Source organism: Boleophthalmus pectinirostris, unplaced genomic scaffold (genome assembly GCF_026225935.1).
Source record: "Boleophthalmus pectinirostris isolate CB_2022bp ecotype Guang Dong unplaced genomic scaffold, ASM2622593v1 HiC_scaffold_11, whole genome shotgun sequence".
NCBI classification, from domain to species: domain Eukaryota; kingdom Metazoa; phylum Chordata; class Actinopteri; order Gobiiformes; family Gobiidae; genus Boleophthalmus; species Boleophthalmus pectinirostris.
Window position 1 is genome coordinate 4,403,270 of NW_026570994.1, and position 5,082 is coordinate 4,408,351.

Consider the following 5,082-nt stretch of genomic DNA (forward strand, 5'->3'; position numbering starts at 1 on the left):
AATAAGTAGATATAGTTTAGCCTTCCTTAGCTTTGATTAGAATGTTCCACAGTATTACATAACGGTTGGTTTTATTGTTCAAAATTACCATGCAAAAACAGTCGCAAGCCTTAAAGGGACAGTCCGGAATTTTGGACATAGGACCTAATTTCCTAGACCCCCTTTTGCACTGAAATGAATCCACGTATCATCATATCACCGTATCACCGTATCACCGTATCACCGTATCACCGTATCACCGTATCACCGTATCACCGTATCGGAAACAATCTGCATCCACACATATCGTTTCTGTGTCCGCAATCCTTCCCTATCCACACAGCTTTGAGCATATTTGTTTACATTTTACAGAAACTAAACTTAAAACCACGTGGCTAATTTGCATAAACTAAGCACTCAAAAAAACAGCTTGATATTGTGCGCTGATGTTGTTCAGCTTCTGTCGGACTAAAGGACACGACTCAGTGGAATATGAGTGTTCTTTCTGTGACAGAGGGGTGTTCTGCTGATGGTGAGTCTGTTCTGTGCTTCTATCACGTTGGAGATGGTTCATGTGAAACTTTTCAAAGATTATACCTCTGCAGGTCATGCACATGGACTGTATATATGAACTGTCCGATGAGGTTCATTTGGTCTTCCGATAATTTGTGTTATTAGGTTCTTTTTTCAGACCATAGGTTTGTTTTTATACCTGACAGTTTCAACTAGTGAGCAGCTGAAACTGTCAGGTATGAAAACAAACCTATGGTCTGAAAAAAGAACCTAATAACATAAATGTATGTATGAATATATTCTAGCCTCTTAGCATTTTGGTGGTGAATTACTTCGCAATGCATAGACCTACATCAGCGTATCAGTGTATCAGTGTTTTCAGGCGTCCACACAGTGCCGGATCAGATCTGTACTCCGATGAATTCATGGGAGCTGAAGGCCCTAGATTGTTCCGTCTCTGAAGCTGTTTTCCATCGGATTAGTGTGAAAGAACACTGCATCCACAACAAAAACAACACAAATACGAACTAGTGTGGATGGGGCCCTAGTGATCCAGAGTGTTGGAGACGTGTGGAGACACTTTTTGAAATATTCCATCCAGTCCTTGTATTTGCAGAGGTCACTGGTGCTAGGCTAGTGCATGTCAATGGTCATAGTTTTCCTGCCACAAAAAACAGTCTTACCCACTCCACAAAACACCTGAAGAAAATCTATTATTACACCAGACTGTCCATGTAAATGTCTGTGTTGATAGAATAATGTTTGAAATAAAACTAACCTTGCATCACATGAATCGTTGCATGCTGAGGTACTATTTTCTCATATATCAGTCCGCCGCTGCCGAGCTTTCTATCAGGAAGAACAACTCACTGCTGCTGCTCAGACAGAAATCCTTCAAATGCAAGGTTGGTTTTCTAAAATTATTCTATCAACACAGACATTCACATGGACAGTCTGGTGTAATAATTTTCTTCGGGTGTTTTGTGGAGTGGGTAAGACTGTTTTTAGTGGCAGGCTAACTATGGCCATTGACATGCACTAGCCTAGCACCAGCGACCTCTGCAAATACAAGGACTGGATAGAATATTTCAAACAGTGTCTCCACACGCCTCCAACACTCAGGGCCTCATTTCCTAGTGAGCCAATGTCCAAAATTCCAGACTGTCCCTTTAAGTCTCAGCCACGGAAAAATAACACAGGCAATAAGGGCTGTGACTGGTCGTCTCTACTCTGCTTTCCCCCTTCATTTTGTAAATATGAACGCCATTTTTAAATCCTTGCCTCCTAGCGTTGTGGTGGTGAATTACTTCTCGGCACATAGACCTCAATGCAGATCCATAAATCAAAAACGAAGGTTACAAGGTGATGATGGCAGTGTGTGGAACTATAATTTCGCCTTTACAGTGAAATTACAGATGTGGCCTGTAATTTGGCCTCCCTGTCTCTGTGGAGATAACAAAACGATCTCTCCATGTACAAACCATTGGTAGACCCTTCACCAAAAAAGTTGTCCACTGTTCATAGGTGCCACTGTTTTTGCTAAAATCAAGTCTGTAGCTGCTTCACATGTTTCAGCTACTTCATGTATCTTTCTCCAGAACCGTTATGTGACAATCTAACAGACTACAGGGCACGTAAGCTTTGCCTACTTTAAAATGACTTGTTGTTTTATCCCCAAAGCAGTGTTTGTAATCCTGCATACATCTCAAAAGCAGAAAATGCTGTTCCACATAATGACATCAGGTAATGTTGCTTTGCGTTTTTAGTTTACTGACATTCCTCAAACACTTTCCAATCATTTCAGAGCTCAGATTCCCTCCACAAACTTCTACGTTTGCAGCTATTGTATTTTATTTTCTTTAAACGGCTCCTCTCCTCCATCACGCCAAATCACAAACCTGCACAGCCATTTGGGCGCGCAGGGTTTCCTGTAGCCACCCCAGGGAGCGATCGTGGGCTCTTAAATATGTCAGAGCCAGGGAGATGGATTCACTGTGGAGAGGGATGAGGAGAAGAGAGGAGGAGGGGGGAGGAGAGGACCGGCGGCCATGATGGATGCCTTCTGCGCGCTCACACAATCAGCACGACCGCCACACAGAAATCAATATTACACCAACCCGGCCTCGAAAGAGAGAGCTGCCTCATCTGTCTCCTCCTCCGGCCCTGCACAGCCAAATTAGGCCATATGTTTTACCGCTAAAGTCCTTACATTTATTTTCATTCTCATCTGTCGCACTTTGAGGGTTGTTTTGTGGTTTTGCATCAGCACAGGCTTTTAAAGTTTCTATATTATACAAAATGGATTCTTGTGAGTTTTAAAACACATGATGCTGCGTTTTTGTGGCTCGTCTTCAGGCGTCACTGCGATGAGAATCTGGTGTTGACATGGCACATCTTGAGCATTCAAGTGTCAACGTTCTGGAAGCAGCATCCAGGCCGTCAGTGTCAGAAGTTGAAAAAGCTGAACTTTAGGCATCGGACGCGCAGTGTCAACCAATTAGAGACATCTATCCAGTAACATTGTGACGTCATTATCCAGAAGAAGCAGAAAATCTACACTGAAAATCTACGCCGTGTCATTAGCAGAGCATCAGTATACCTTTTTTTCAGATTATAAGGCACACCGAATTAAAAGGCGCATTAAGCAAAACAAACGGACAACACTTGAGATTGATCCTTAGCCCAGGCGTCCATTTGCACATCGTGGTGTAATTCGCCCGGCGTTGCCTCCCTGTTTTAGCGAATGTGGATTATGAATGTGAATGTGGGTGATTCATTGAAGTTTGTTTATTTTCTACAAAGAGATCTCAAATATACATAGAGTAATAATGTGTTGAATGCAACTTTGCGCACATTTGTTTACATTTTACAGAAACAAAACTTAAAACCACATGGTTCATTTGCATAAACTATAAGCTCTGAAAAAAACAGCTCACTCCTTGTGCACTGATGCGGTTCAGTTTCTGTCGGACTAAAGGACACGACAATCCATCAAGCGACGCAGCTTCGTAGTTTACCAATGTCGTACTAAAACATTTGGACAGATTTTAAAGCACCGTGTACCACATAAAATCTTTTCGAGGTCACTAAGCACGCCCAGAATTAATACATAAGGTGCACCAGATTATAAGGCACATTGTCAATTTTTGATCAAATTAAAGGACTTTAAGTGCGCCTTATAGTCCGAAAAATATCGTAATGTATATACACCACAACAGCTGAGCCGATCACCTCCGCTTGATGGTTTTTATGTAATAAATACACTAAAGACACTGTCTCAGCTGGGAACACAAGGCACTTGCAGATCACAACAAATGCCCTGGATGCACGTCAAATATTTTTCTCCCGTTGGTCCACGGTATTGGGAGCATCTGAACTCAAATGCAAAGGCTCCAACTAGAGGTGTCCACCTTGTTTTTTGACATCGCAGTCTGAATACAAAAACATTAACAATATCTGGAGCTGTGTTATCGTTCACACATTTGAGTAATGCTGCATTATGCCTGCATATCCAAAGCTCAAAATGCTCTATGTTTTTGATGAGGAAACAACATTTGAAAATATAGATTTGAAAATAGTTGAGAAGAAAACAGGAGACGGAGCTTCAGAACATCTCAGTCACAGTCCTCGTTGAAGGGAAGTGCAGATTCACAGTGAGCCTTGGAGCTACGGGTGTGCAAAAATATTGAAGTATCGATATATCGTATCATTTAATGTAATGATACAGTATCAATATCGTGGGCTGCTGTATCGATATATCGGGTATTGAATTTTTTGTGTGTATTTTACTAAATTATTTTGTTACAGCGCTACAGTTTTGTTGTTTGTTTAGTGGAAGAAAACTCATTCACACTGCAAAAAGGTTCGTTAAAATGAAAATTAAGAACATTTGACTTTATCTGAGTCGGCTCTTCCAATGGAGTAAGTGTTTTTCTAAATTCAAGCGAAATTCTATTTAATTTCTTATTTTAAGGGTTGTTGTTTTTCTTTTTTTAAGTGTAGCAAGTTGTATTTTCATATTTTAAGAACAAAAAATCTTATTCCGCTGACAGATAATTTAACTTGTCAAGTGGAATTTACTCAAATCATGATAAAACGTTCTTAATTCAAGTCATCTTAACTTGGTTAGATTCAATTTTTTGCAGTGCATGCGACACATTTGACATTTTCACAGTTTTGAGGATTAAAATGTTTTTGTTTCATATTCACTTTGCATAAGAAGTGGTTTAACAAAGACTTTTAGTATCACAGCCATGATTTAGCCTTTATTTTTATTGAATGGTATCGAAATATATCGTATCGAATCGTAAGTTCACTGTATCGAATTAAGTATTGTATCGTGGCCTGTGTATCGAGGTATATATCGTATCGGCAACTTCTTTATGATACCCAGCCCTACTTGGAGCAAAGTCCTTTTATCTTCTATCCACTTTTCCTCGTATCTGCTTTGCACACAAACTGCACTGGACACATCGCATCAGGTTTGTGAAGTTGTAGTCTATTGTTTTGTATCATGTTTTTGTACATTTATGTAGAATTGTCGTGTGGGAGCATGGGTGACAGGCTTATAGGTAGAGCATTGCACAGAAT